The following is a 15,772-nucleotide window of genomic DNA, read 5'->3' as shown; positions in this document are numbered from 1 at the left end:
TTTATTATTTTTAGATTGACTATCCTTGGTAGAGTCAGTAGGAGAAGAGCCCCATTACAATAGTTGTCACTCAAAGAGTAAAACATGGAAGGACCCCATTACCCTGGTGGGCAGTGGAAAGGATGCTCCTTACATTGGTGGTCAGATAGAAGGATGCTCCTTACTTTTTGTGGCCAGTAAGAAGAACGCTCCCTACTTTGGTGATCAGTGGAAGGAGTGCTCCTTACATTGGTGGTCAGTGAGAAGAATGCTCCATACTTTGGTGATCAGTGGGAAGAATGTTCCTTACATTGGTGATAAATGGGAAGAATGCTCTTTACATTGGTGATCAGTGGGAGGGATGCTCCTTACATTGGTGGTCAGATAGAAGGATGCTCCTTACTTTTGGTGGCCAGAAGGAAGAATGCTCCCTACTTTGGTGGTCAGTGTAAAGAGTGCTTCTTACATTGGTGGTCAGTGGAAAGAGTGCTCCTTACATTGGTTGTCAGTGAGAAGAATGCTCCTTACTTTGGTGATCAGTGGGATGAATGCTCTTTACATTGGTGGTCAGTGGAAAGAATGCTCTTTACATTAGTGGTCAGTGTGAAGAATGTCACTTATATTGGTGGTCAGTGGGCAGAATTTCCCTTATATTGGTGGTCGGTGGGAAGAATGTCCCTTACATTGGTGATCAGTGCGAAGAATGCTCCTTACATTGGTGGTCTGTGGAAGCATACCCCCCTTACAGATAGCTAAAAATATTATTGGCATCAAGAGGTACTTATCCAACAGTCAAAATTGCTCTTTCTTCAAGGAACCCCTAGCAACCTGGAGGAACCTGGTTGAGAAAATCTGACCTGAAGTCTTGGTGGTAGGTTGTCTAGGTCTATCCGGATTTTTTTGCAATTCAGAGCAGTTAAAACTCTCTGAATATGGACCGGCATAATTCTACCACATCTTTCAGCCCTTTTTCTTTTTTCAAGATTCCGTTACAATTTGTCAGGTTACGCTGGAACGTTTAGCTCTTTGATACCTGGAAAGCTGTTTTTGTCAGAGGTGACAAGGACATTCCCACCTGCAGCTGGCCGAATGCTTATTGATATGACATTAGTCATTTTTTTTTTCATTTATGTTTACTTTGCCATCATACTGCTTGGCCAGGTGATGTGACTCCGTGCCGTAAACACCGGATGATGGAGCTCAATGTGTTGTGGAGACCAGATGATGTGCAGAGAGGGAGACCAGGTGATGCGGCTCAGTGTTGTGGTGACCAGGTGATGTGCCGAGTGGGTGCCGGGAACAGAGCTGGGAACAGAATCCGCAGCCAGCTGCTCTCTTCTTTGATAAAGCAAAGCTCCTGACTTTAAATACATCCCGACATCGGTGAGATTACAAAGGCCATAATCACATAAAAGCCTTTAGAAACTCCCCTAATCTCTCAACAACTTTCTCATACAATAGATTCACCGGTGATCATAATATGTGAAAGCAGAAAGCCAGCACATAAATTGAAGCGTACCTAAAAAAACATCTTAGTCTGAACTCCGGGCAGATCTAACACACCAGCTAATGAGGTTGTGTATTATAATTAATTAATCATTAAATAATTAAATAATTATTTAATGATTATTAAATGTGTTAAATGCAGCTAGTGTAAGTACCCAAATCTTTTTTTCATATCAGCCTCCTGTTATCCCTCAATCATTGAGAGGGAGAAGTAGCACTAGGGGCGGACTGACAACTCATGGGGCCCCCGGGCAATAGGGGATCATGGGACCCCTGTGTCCTTGTCCAAACTCAAAAAAGCCTATGAAAAAGGTACCAGGGGCATCTCATGGGGCCCCCTACTGACCCCAGGCCCTCGGGCAGTGCCCGAGTTTCCAAATGGTTAGTCTGCCCCTCGATAAGTTACACACCATGTTTCCCGCCAGGTACCATTCATACCTGTGCGACTTCAAGTCGCAGTGACTTGACCAGGGGCAGACTGATAACTCATGGGGTCCCCGGGCAATAGGGAATCATGGGGCCCCTGTGTCCTTGCCCAAACTCAAAAAAGCCTATGAAAAAGGTACCAGGGGCATCTCATGGGGCCCCCTACTGACCCCAGGCCCTCGGGCAGTGCCCGAGTTTCCAAATGGTCAGTCCGCCCCTGCACCAGGAGCCACTCAGTCTCTGCTGCATGCAGTTGTGCCAAGGCCTCATGCACACAGGGCATTTTTGCAACCACTTTTAGGGGCGTCAGGCATTTTTTTTCACTGCTTCCAAACAGCGGTGTCCCTAGGGTTGGTATCACCCGGTGCGGTAACACTTGGTGACACTCCTCCGACGATCCCTGCAGAAAGGATTGGATCTGCGGATTGAGCATAATGGATCAGACTCTGACCCATTATGCTCCCTTCAGATCCGATCGATCCTGCGGGGATCGTCGGCTTTCTTTACAACTTACCTTTTCGTGGAGTGGGTCCGGTGTCACCCGGTATAGGTTGCATGCCGACGATCCCCGCAGGATGGTTCGGATCTGCAGATTGAGCATAATGGATCGGACTCCAATCCATTATGGTCCTCAGATCACATCCATCCTGCGGGGATCGTCGACATGCAACCTATATGGGGTGACATCGTATCTGCTCCACGAAAAGGTAAGTTATAAAGAAAGCCGACGATCCCCGTAGGATGGATCGGATCCATCCTGCGGGGATTGTCAGCTTGCCTTACAACCTACCTTTTTGTGGAGCGGGTCCGGTGTCACCCCGTGCGGTAGGTGTCACTCGGTGCGGCGCGCACCCCCTGCACCTGCCTCGGGACACCACTGCTTCCAAATGCCCCTCCATGTTGTCCACGCACACATAGACTTTTAGAAGCTTTTAGTAGCAGTAGCCTTTACGCCTTTAGCCCTCACGCACATGGGGCGTTTTGATAACGCTGGTAACGTTAGCTTAAAAACGCGAGCTTTTCAGCTTTTTTTGCATTTTTGCATTAGCATTAAGTGGCGTTTTGCCGCGATTAGCTGCGTTTTTCCTTGTTTTCCCGCGTTTGCATTTTTTAGCATTTTTTTTTACAAAAAAAAATTTGGGGGGTCAAAAAAAGTCCATAAACTTTTTAATACATTTATAAACAATATAGGGTCTGGGATTATAAATCCCATTTCAGTCTTTGCAGATGACACCAAGCTGTGCCGTGTAATAACGTCCTTACAGTATGTCTCCAATTTACAAGCCGACCTCAATGCTCTGTGTAATTGGGCAACTATGTGGCAAATGAGGTTTAATGTTGATAAATGTAAGATTATGCACTTGGGGACTAAGAATATGCATGCATCAAACATACTAGGGGGGGTACAACTGGGGGGTCAATGGTGGAGAAGGATCTGGGGGTTCTGGTAGATCACAAGCTTAATAATGGCATGCAATGCCAAGCTGCAGCTTCTAAAGCGAGCAAAATCCTCTCTTGTATTAAAAGAGGTATAGACTCCAGAGAGAGATATCATTCCTCTAGTACAAATCATTAGTAAGACCTCATCTGGAATATGCAGTTCAGTTTTGGGCACCAATTCACAAAAAGAACATTGGGGAACTGGAGAAAGTACAGAGAAGGGCAACCAAACTGATACGAGGAATGGAGGAGCTCAGCTATGAGGAACGATTAGAGGAACTGAATTTATTATCTCTTGAGAAGAGGAGATTAAGGGGGGATATGATCTCCATGTATAATACATAAGGGGGGATATGATCTCCATGTATAATACATAAGGGGGGATATGATCACCATGTATAATACATAAGGGGGGATATGATCTCCATGTATAATACATAAGGGGGGATATGATCTCCATGTATAATACATAGGGGGGGGATATGATCTCCATGTATAATACATAAGGGGGGATATGATCTCCATGTATAATACATAAGGGGGATATGATCACCATGTAATATACATAAGGGGGGATATGATCTCCATGTATAATACATAGGGGGGGGATATGATCTCCATGTATAATACATAAGGGGGGATGTGATCTCCATGTATAATATATAGGGGGGGATATGATCTCCATGTATAATGCATAAGGGGGGATATGATCTCCATGTATAATTCATAAGGGGGATATGATCTCCATGTATAATATATAAGGGGGATATGATCACCATGTAATATACATAAGGGGGGGATATGATCTCCATGTTTAATGCATAAGGGGGGATATGATCACCATGTATAATGCATAAGGGGGGATATGATCTCCATGTATAATACAGAAGGGGGATATGATCTCCATGTATAATACAGAAGGGGGATATGATCTCCATGTATAATGCATAGGGGGATATGATAACCATGTATTACACATAAGGGGGGATATGATCTCCATGTTTAATGCATAAGGGGGGATATGATCACCATGTATAATGCATAAGGGGGGATATGATCACCATGTATATTACATAAGGGGGATATGATCACCATGTATAATACATAAGGGGGGATATGATCTCCATGTATAATACATAAGGGGGATATGCTCTCCATGTATAATACATAAGGGGGGATATGATCTCCATGTATAATACATAAGGGGGGATATGATCCCCATGTATAATACATAAGGGGGATATGATCTCCATGTATAATACATAAGGGGGGATATGATCTCCATGTATAATACATAAGGGGGATATGATCTCCATGTATAATACATAAGGGGGGATATGATCTCCATGTATAATACATAAGGGGGATATGATCTCCATGTATAATACATAAGAGGGATATGATCACCATGTATAATACATAAGGGGGATATGATCTCCATGTATAATACATAAGGGGGGATATGATCTCCATGTATAATACATAAGGGGGGGATATGATCTCCATGTATAATACATAAGGGGGGGATATGATCTCCATGTATAATACATAAGGGGGGATATGATCTCCATGTATAATACATAAGGGGGGATATGATCTCCATGTATAATACATAAGGGGGATATGATCTCCATGTATAATACATAAGGGGGGATATGATCTCCATGTATAATACATAAGGGGGATATGATCTCCATGTATAATACATAAGGGGGGATATGATCTCCATGTATAATACATAAGGGGGGATATGATCTCCATGTATAATACATAAGGGGGATATGATCTCCATGTATAATACATAAGGGGGGATATGATGTCCATGTATAATACATAAGGGGGGGATATGATCTCCATGTATAATACATAAGGGGGGATATGATGTCCATGTATAATACATAAGGGGGGATATGATCTCCATGTATAAATACATCAGTGGTTCATATAGTGAACTCGGTGTAGAGTTATTCAGCCTGAGGTCATCACAGAGGACATGTGAAAATGTGGAATAGACTCCCTCAAGAGTTGGTTCTGGCCAGATCAGTGGATTGCTTTAAAAATGTCCTGGATTGTTTCTTGGATACACAGAATATAACTGGATACTAACATTTATAGGTAAAGTAGATCCAGGGAATATCCGATTGCTTCTCGGGGGATCAGGAAGGAATTTGTTTCCCTGCAGGAGCAAATTGGATCGTGCTTTGCTGGGTTTGTTTTACCTTCCTCTGGATCAACTGTGGGTGTTGGATTATAACTTTTTTTTTTCTGCGGTTGAACTGGATGGACTTTTGTCTTTTTTCAGCCAGACTAACTATGTAACAATGGCAGAGAGATGAGCTCATCGCTGTGCTGCTTCTCCTTTCACTGGTATTCACTGGTAAAAGAGGTATTGTTGGGAACAGCTTCAGATTGAAGGTGAGTTTTGCAGCAAATGCCGTTTTTTTTTAACCTTTTTTTTTATTTTTGACTATTTTTGAGTTCTGCTTCAAAACATCTGTGCTGACAGAATGTGTACAGAAGATATTTAATAAGTGACGCGTTTCGTCACTTCCGATCCCTTGTGAAAAAGTCGGAAGTGACGAAACGCGTCAGTTTCGTGACGTCGGACACTGAGCCGGAAAGGAGCAGCGCGGCCATTTTTGAATTAGTCACAACAGTGAACGGACTAGAGCGAGGATGGACGGTATATTCTAAGATGTAAGTTTATGAATAAAGTGTGCATTACATTTTACTCCACTGAGTCTGCTCCTATTTTCCTGTGAGGAACGGGGACCCCGGTACCTATGACCTATGGCTGTATGAGAAAGGGATCCCATTGTGTATTCCTGAGAGGAAGACGCACCTCCTAGGAAGGTTATCTTGTGGCATAAAGGAATCCTAAATGCTTTAACTTACTGCAAGAGGGTAATTGCATTTTATCCCATAAGCAGAGTGTGGCACTGTATTTGGCACTACTGTCACGGATCATTGTTTCACGGATCACGCTGTGTGTTTTTGTGATATTTTCACGGTTGCAGTGTTGTCTCACTGGACCACTAGCGATATGGTGTATTCACTTTAATTTTACATGTATGATCTATATCACTAGTGTGACTGCATGTTATCACTTACAGTAACTTTGTATCTAAGATAATGCACTATATTTTATTTTATTTTTTTGAGAGTCCTGTGGATTGAACGGAAAGATTTGGACACATTTGGAATATTGTTGTTTTGTTTTTATATTTTTTCTAATTTTTGGATTCTGATTTTGGACTATGGACTGTGGTATGGACGTTTAAGAGCAGTATGAGATTGTGGGAGAGGGTATTTATAGATCATTGAAAAGGTTTATGTTATAAATACTGTACAGAGTAAACTGAATTACAGAATCAGCACACTTGAATACTTTCCTTTATACGTGTAATGAGAGTCAGCTCAATACACAGGAAGACTTTCCTCCTCCTTTGTCCCTGTTGCCTCATTAAGCCATCAGTCAGAAGTCTCATCCTTGTCTGAACTGTGTTTTAAGTACCCCAGGATCCCCCCAGCTTCTGCAAACCTCACTGATCAGCAACACATTTTACACATTAACTTGGAAGCTGTGGAATTTGCTCAAAGGAAATGGTCTGATTTCCTACCACACCCAAGAAACAGTGTTCTTATGTATATATATATACATTTTCCGCTGCTTCCTCCATCTGCTTCTTGTGCAATCTGGTAGATGTATATTGAATATCAGATGATACAGTACATTTTTTTTTACAGCAATAAATTCTAGCTGAGTGTAAGGCCATATAGGCCATTGGGATTTTTTGACTGCAGAATTTTTAAGAACCCTTTTATACCATCCTGTGCCACTGTGGTGTATTATCGCAGGCACATTGATTATTATTATTATTATACAGGATTTATATAGCGCCAACAGTTTGCTCAACGCTTTACAATATAACGGGAGACAATACAGCAACAATACAGTTCAATACAAGAGCGTTAGGAGGGCCTGATCCTGGGAGCTTACAATCTAAGAGGGAGGGGCTAGTGGTACAAAGGGTAGTAACTGTAGGGGATGGACTGGTAGGAGGAATAGAAGATTCCATTATTAGCTGAGGGCAGGATAGGCTTCCCTGAAGAGATAGGTTTTCAGAGATCGCCTAAAAGTGAGCAAAGTAGGCTATAGTCTGATAAATTGGGGTAGAGAGTTCCAGAGGATTGGCAAAGCTCTGGAGAAGTAATGGAGATGAGCATTAATGATTTTGCATGGCTATATGGTTTGCATTAAGGCAGCCTATGCACTTACGCTTAAGGAGCCCGGACAGGGAAACTGTGGAAGTGCATTCACTAATGCCTAACCATAGGGAGAAGCTGTGGTCATGTGAAATCAACATTATGGCAGGACTCTAGACTTAGAAGTGAGCGGTACTCTTGCACAGTTAAATCCTTGTAATCTGTGGCCATACGTCTTACACTGTTAACACTAAGCACTTTGGACACAACTTCTGTTAGAGAACATCTCTCCCTCTTGGTTTGTAGCATTTCTGAGAAAATACCACGGAACATGTACCAGTCTCCACCAACTCAACAGTCTCTAATGGAAAAGTCCTGGAAGTCGCTACAAAACCCTGAGAGAAGGTGTATGCCTCAAACCAACCAGGACTTTTTCCTTTTCTATTAGATGTCTAGAGCTGGGATGAACTTTGTCCTTGTCTCAACTCCAAGCTGTTGCTACATAAGAGGACACGGCAGGTCCTTAATCCATCATCAGGACCAATATCTGCTCCTTTGTGCAAGGAGGAACAGGATGAGCACTGCCAGAGCCCTACAAAATGACCTCCAGCAGGCCACTGGTGTGAATATCTCTGACCAAACAATCAGAAACAGACTTTATGAGGGTGGCCTGAGGGCCTGACATCCTCTAGTGGGCCCTGTGCTCACTGCCCGGCACCATAGAGCTCGATTGGTATTTACCATTGAACACCAGAATTGGCAGGTTCACCACTGGCACCCTGTGCTTTTCACAGATGAGAGCAGGTTCACCCTGAGCACATGTGACAGACGTGAAAGGGTCTGGAGAAGGTGTGGAGAATGTTCTGCTGCCTGTAACATCGTTCAGCATGACCGTTTTGGTGGTGGGTCAGTGATGGTCTGGGAGGCATATCCATGAAGGGACGCACAGACCTCTACAGGCTAGACAACGGCACCCTGACTGCCATTACGTATCGGGGTGAAATCCTTGGACCCATTGTCAGACCCTACACTGGTGCAGTAGGTCCTGGGTTCCTCCTGGTGCAGAGGGTCCTGGGTTCCTCCTGGTGCACGACAATGCCAGGCCTCATGTGGTGAGAGTATGCAGGCGGTTCCTGGAGGATGAAGGAATTGATACCATTAAATGGTCCCCATGCTCGCCTGACCTAAATCCAATAGGACACCTCTGGGATGTCATGTTTTGGTCCATCCGACACCACCAGGTTGCACCTCAGACTGTCCAGGAGCTCAGTGATGCCCTGGTCCAGATCTGGGAGGAAATACCCCAGGACACTATTAGAAGCATGCCCCAACGTTGTCAGGCATGCATACAAGCATGTGGGGGCCATACAAACTACTGAAGACCATTTAGAGTTGCTGCAATGAAATTTCAGCAAAATGGACTTGCCTGTTGCATCATTTTTTCACTTTGATTTTCGGGGTGTCTTTGAATTCAGTCCTCTGTAGGGTGATAATTTTAATTTCCATCAAACGATGGGGCATCCTTACGTTCCTAACACATTACCCAGTCCTATCAGTATAGATATCCAGCATGATATTTTTTCTTCTTTGAGATATGATGTGTATTCAAAGTTTTCCTTTCATTTTTTTGAGCAGTGTACTTCACATGGTGCAGGGTGATGTGCAGTTCAAGAGGCACCAGAGTTAGACCCAGTACACTCAGCCTGTGTGAGGATGTGATAAGGGGTGTGGCTGTTACTCAGCTCTGCCAGCATAGAACACCGCAGAGTGGGGGCAGGCAGCAACATTTTCACTCACAGTAGGCATTTTAAAAAGAATTTCCTAGTCAGTAACAAACTTTAAAACATGTGGGGGCACAGGACTATAAAGAGATGATAAAAAAGCTTCAATTGGGCTTCAGAAATTAAAATGAGGCTTGAACCATGACTTTGCACAAAGTAGGGAGGGGCAATTATTGTGTTAAGTGAATTGCGGTTTGATCTGTTTTGTTTTAATCAAAATTGAAAGCATATTTAAAGGAGATGTTCATTTAAAAAAAAAAAAAATTACCTGGCGCCCTTACCACTGTAGTAGCACAAAGGCTGTCCTTACACCTCTCCCATTCTGCCTGTAAGCAAAATTGACATCCTCATCCTGCAATTGAATACTTTTACTTTGTAGACTCCAATCTGTCTTGCTTGCACATAACCTGTTCCCACAGTATATGTATGCTTGATTGGGGGACATGCAGTACCAGATTTCACCAGTAAGTGTCACTGCAGTTGATGAGTACAAATCTATGGGTCAAGCCTATAAAGGGAGGTGGGGATAGGATAGTCCCTTTAATCATGGTTTATCCTGTTACTCAAATATATTTCAAGTGGAGAATTACATTTTAAAACTCTGGGGTATTGTTGTGCTTCAGCTTCTTTGTTCTGAAGGGGTTACTACCGAAAGGAAATAATCCCAGTTATTTGTTGAAGAGGGATAAACCGGAATCGTTCTGGTTTATTAAATTCCACTACAATATCGCAGGTAGAAAAAAAAAATCCCTTTTTTATTGGTTCCCAAATTCCTCTCCGGGCACCTGCAGTCACTTTGTTCCTAAATCTGCTTTGCGACGTAGCTTATTTACATTCATGATGGAATTAAATTTTAATCTAGTTTTTAGTTTTGATTCAGAGGATTATTGATCGGGTCGCTTCTTGGCCTGTGCTCAACGTTCGTCCACAGAGCAAGATGGAGACTGGCTGACTGAGCACTTCTGTTGTATTAAATCGTCTTCACCAGCAATTAAAGAAGCTGCTTCCTTTGTTACAGCATGTACAGTAGATGTTCTTGATAGCTGTTCCCCCAGACCCAATACAAAGTCAGAACAGATAGACAATTCTATTCAATAAAATCTTCAAAATTCAAAAGTAAATTCTGAATCCTAAATTATTTTTGGATACATACTTTATGGAAGAGTTAAGCTTGGATAGGCTCTAGGGGTATATGGAATGCCCAAGGAACTGTAGAACTCAAGGACAACTTCTTAGCAATATGTATAAAAATGTGGATTAGCAACAGTCTCTAATAAGGAGCACTAACGCCCCTTCAGTGTACCTCAGACCCTGGATGATTCTTCCCCTTCACCCAGCTGCACTGAAGGTATCCCTGGGCAAGCGTAGCCAAGAGCTTACAATTAAGTAGTCCCGGATGAGAACTAGTTGTGTCTTGCGCCTGATCGCTCTATCCCCTTATCTGGGCCAGGGGGTGTAGGAGCACCCATACTGTCAGCGTGGTGGGTTGGTAGCTGCTTCCAGGCCTTTAACTTTGCTGGCTCCTTCCCTGCTGTTCAGGATGTCCTTCCTAGGAGACTTTAGGCAGTGGTGATTCTCCTGTCCAGCAACCAGCCTGTCAGGCTCCCCTCCCAGGCTCCACACTCCATGCTTCCTCTGAGTCCATCTGCTCTCTAATATTTGGGGTTGCCCTGGTCACCATGCCCAGCCTCCTGCTAGGGGATTGGCCAAGGTCCCTCAGACATGCAGATCAGGGCCTCCTCTCCTCCTCCACAACATTCCAGAAAGTTCTTTCAGTTTTTGGAAAGGTGGGAGGGCTCCAGAAGCCCTGACCTGTAGAACCTCCCAGCCTGTCCTGAGGTGAACTCACTGCCTCACTTCCAGGCTGATTCATACCAGGCCGCTACTCAGCCTCTATCTAAAAAAAACAAAACAAAAAAACATCCTATCTAGCTAACCTGGAGGGCATTACATCAGGAAAAATATAATGGGTGTTAAAGGGTTAATTCACCTTTCTATAAAAAAATGAACAGATGAACTAACTCCAAATATCCTGCCCTCTCCTCCAGACCTTGCTGCACTTAGTGGCCGTGATATCCAATGCTGCCAATGTAGGAGTCCTTACCAGGGGCGGACTGACCATTTGGAAACTCAGGCACTGCCCGAGGGCCCTGGGTCAGTAGGGGGCCCCATGAGATGCCACTAGTACCTTTTTCATAGGCTATTTTGAGTTTGGGCAAGGACACAGGGGCCCCATGATCCCCTATTGCCCGGGGGCCCCATGAGTTGTCAGTCCGCCCCTGGTCCTTACACTACAATACTCAGCCCTGGAGTGAGCGTCCATAATAATGTTTGCATTGGCAAGCACTCATTAGTCAGTGCAACCATGTGACTGTGTTGATCAATGAGAAGCACTTCTTTATTCTGGGACACCTAACTAGAAGAAGTCTGAGATGTGCTCCTCATTGATTAGTATGGTCATATGGCTGTGCTGACCAATGAGCACTTGCCTTTATGAACATGATGATGTATACTCATTCCAAGGTTGTGTATTGTGGTGTAAGGCCCTCTACACCAGCAGCATGGTACATCACAGCCACTATGTGCAGTGGGGTCTGGAGAGGTGGCCAGGACTTATTTAATCTTTTTTATGAAAAATTAACATATCCTTTAAGACATGGTAAATTTTCCCATTTTAGAGTTACCCATGAATTATTGACCTTTGGAATTATTGCTCTTACTCTAATGTTTGTGGTGATGCCTCACATGTAAGGCGCAGAGGCTGCTTACAAACATTTGCATACCGTATGCTCCCATTTGCATTTGCATGCATGCCCATGGATACTGGGTTCTTTTACACTTTTTAAAACTTATTTTTATTTGTAATATTATTTTTGTGAACAATTTTTTCTATCAGAAGTGATAGCATGGGCAGGTGACAGGTTCTGTTTATGGGATATCAAGGGTCTATTAGACCCCCAATATCTCCCCTGCCCTCCACTGGAGCTAATCAAGCACAGACCTTGTGCTATAGTAGCCAGGAAATGAATTAACAATGTAGGAACTACCAATCTTGGCGGCAGAAGGGTGGCCCTTCTCGCTACCACAAATGTGACCATGTGTCTGTACAGCCACCTGGATAACTGTTACTGAACAGTCGATTGCCAGCTGAAAAAAATGATACCAAGCTACAACCATGAACTTGTTTTAACCACTTGAAGCCTACGGCCTAATTACAGCAAGTGGTTAAATTAACGGAACCCAGTCCAGAGCTGAATTCCCGATGTATGGGCATCTGTGGGTTCGATAAGTCACTGCTCTCCATCACTGCACTGTTCTGATGTCTTTAGAATCTACAAGTGCGTACAATTTCCGTGTAGCTGTAATGGACTTTGCTTGTCAGAGGTTTCCATGTACAGCCACAAGGACAGTTGAGCAAATACATGTGTGAACTGAGCTTTGATGTGACCATCCCGAAGGCAGTGACTGACCTACATCTCTTCTGCTGCCTACATCTCTCGCATCAGCTAGAGCTGCTTGTCTTTCTGCCATTAAAGGGAGGTGGCAGAACTGTATCAGCTAGAACTGGTTAAGTCGTTATTTTAAATTATGATATCATTCCCTTGCTTGTTGTTCCATATTTTGATGTCTGAATTTCATCTACAGATCCTCATATTATTCTTTTGAAAAGGGTCCACAAACTGGAATGAATCACAGTCACCAGATGATAAAGAAGTCTGTCACCTTCATTTATTTAAAGGGAATGATGACCACCCGTTTTCCCCATCCTGGGAACAGTCATGTATTTAAGCTGTTGCTGACCGCAGATAGCCGAATTACGGCTACACTGCAGCCGGCCAGTTCTGGGAGGGCGTCATATGACGTCCTCCCAGAACGCGCTCTCCTGCGCACCCGCAATCTCCGTGATTGCTGTGTCATACGGACACAGCTGATCACGTGATGTGGTAAAAGGCCAAGCACAGCGGCTTTTTACCACGTGATCAGTCGTGTCCAATGACACGCTAATCACAGGGAAATGCAATTGCCGATTTTCGGCTACACTTTCCTCACGCTGCCAGAATGTGGGGAAAGTACTGCTGAGAACCGGCACTTGTCAGAGCAGGGATCAGCACTGATCATCAGGGCACTGATGATCAGTGCCCTGATGATTGGTACCCAGCAGTGCCACCCACCAGTTCCACCCACCTGTGCCCAGCAGTGCCCCCCACCAGTGCCGCCCACCTGTGCCCAGCAGTGCCACCCACCAGTGCCCAGAAGTGCCACCCACATGTGCCCAGAAGTGCCACCCACCTGTGTCACCCATCAGTGCCACCCACCTGTGTCACCCAACTCTGCCCATCAGTGCCACCCACCTGTGCCCATCAGTGCCACCCACCTCTGCCCAAGAGTGCCACTCACCTGTGCCCATCAGTGCCCAGCAGTTGTGCCAGTCAGTGCCCAGCAATTGTGCCAGTCAGTGCCCAGTAGTGCCGCCAGTCAGTGCCCAGCAGTGCCGCCAGTCAGTGCCCAGCAGTGCCGCCTATCAGTGCTGACTATCAGTACCCAACATCAGTGCCGCTTATCAGTTCCACCTATCAGTGCCGCCTATCCGTGCCACCTCATTAGTGCTGCCTATCAGTGCCACCTATCAGTGCCCTTAAGTACTGCCTATCAGTGCCCATCAGTGCTGCCTATCAATGCCCATCAGTGCCGCCTATCAGTGCCGCCTATCAGTGCAGCCTCATCATTGCACATCAGTGAAGGAGAAAAATTACCTGTTTGCAAAATTTTATAATAGAAACAAAGAAACTTTTTTTTTTCAAATTTTTTGCTCTTTTTTTTGTTTATAGCACAAAAAGTAAAACACCCAGTGGCAAGTAAATACCACCAAAAGAAAGCTTTATCTGTGAGACAAAAATGATAACAATTTCATATGGGTACAGTGCTGCATGACTGTGCAATTGTCATTCAAAGTGCGACAGCGCTGAAAGCTGAAAATTGGCCTGGTAAGGAAGGGGGTATAAGTGCCTGGCAGGCAAGTGGTTAAGCTGTGTGTTGTCACTGGCCTAACAAAGTTTTGATATTTCTTTAAAGAACTAGAGTGACCTTTCTTGACCAGGGTTCTATGGAACCCTAGGTTATCTCCAGAGGTTGCCAGGGGTTCTTTGAGCAATGGGCAGTTTCTGCCTCTCAGATAAGTAACCACTGACACCAATGATCTTTTTAGCTCTCTGTAATGGGGTCTTATTCCATTTGACCACAATTTTAAGGAGCATTCTTCCCACTGACCATAATGCTAATGTACTCTTAGCTGCAGAGATAGTAACAATTACCAGGGGTTCCCTGAGCCTGGAAAGTTACTTCAAGGTTTCCTCCACAATAATAAGGTTGAGAAAGGCTACACTAGATGGTGCATTATTTTGTGCCCCTTAGTGCAGGTGTTGCAAGCTCAAATAAAAATTGAGGGACAAACTGGATGGAATTATAGGGCTGAAATATGTCTACTGAAGGTCATACCTTCTTGGTTCTAGAAAAGGATAATGGCTTTTGGTATGTAGTGCCCACTAGGTGGTGCTAGTGTAAGGTAAATATATTTTCGGCTCATGGTAGTGAGTGAGCATAAACATCTGTGATTTCAGTGTGAGGTCAAGATGGATGACACAGCAGGTTGGGACTCTATCATTTCTACCTGCTTCTGGAGGTCAATGGAAGCTTCCAGAAGCCAGTAGGCAGAAGGGTTGAGACCTCAAACAGCATATTCATGGGAGTCTGACCAGTTCCAGGCTAAGAGTCCCTGGTAGTGTGATAGACTAGCCCATAAATATGAGAGAGCCATGCTAGCAAGGGAGTCGGATGGAAGATGGATTGCTGGGAGGTATTGCTGTGTGGCCTTGGAGGGAGCCCCAGAGGAGGGGATTCTGCTTCCAGGCTGGAAGCTGAGAAGAAGCTGAAAGAGGGAGCTACACTGCCCTGCAATCCACTGGGGAAGGACAGCCTGCAAAACTTGGGGAAGAACTAGCCCAGCTGGAAGGCCCGACCAAAGTTTTATCCACAGCTGCAGGACAAGGACAGCGTGAGCACCTCTACACTCCCAGGGCCAAGAAGGGAGAGGTCGGCTGTATGCAAGTTCTGGCAAGTCTTCAGGGGACAGTTCATAGCTTACCCAATCGCTTTTCCTGGGATCAGATATCATAGCCAGGTGGGCTGATATTCTGTGCACCAAGGGAACCAAGAGATCCTACACATTGTCACGTTACTAGAAATCCATTCAGGGGACACTAAGCTCCTAGAAGGGGATTACTTTACTAAGGACTGTAATGGTTCCAGCTAGAATGCAATCAAGTTTCTGTAATTTGTTTTACTAAGTGCATCAGAGCAGGAAACATCCTCATTCTGCTATTTCTTCAATCAAATTGGGCATCCCATAACCCCTTTACCGTATGCAATTTTAATCC

The sequence above is a fragment of the Staurois parvus genome, unplaced genomic scaffold, assembly GCF_062004578.1.
Source record: "Staurois parvus isolate SC_StPar_1 unplaced genomic scaffold, SC_StPar_1.0 ptg000283l, whole genome shotgun sequence".
Classification (NCBI taxonomy): Eukaryota; Metazoa; Chordata; class Amphibia; order Anura; family Ranidae; genus Staurois; species Staurois parvus.
This window is presented reverse-complemented; position numbering follows the sequence as displayed.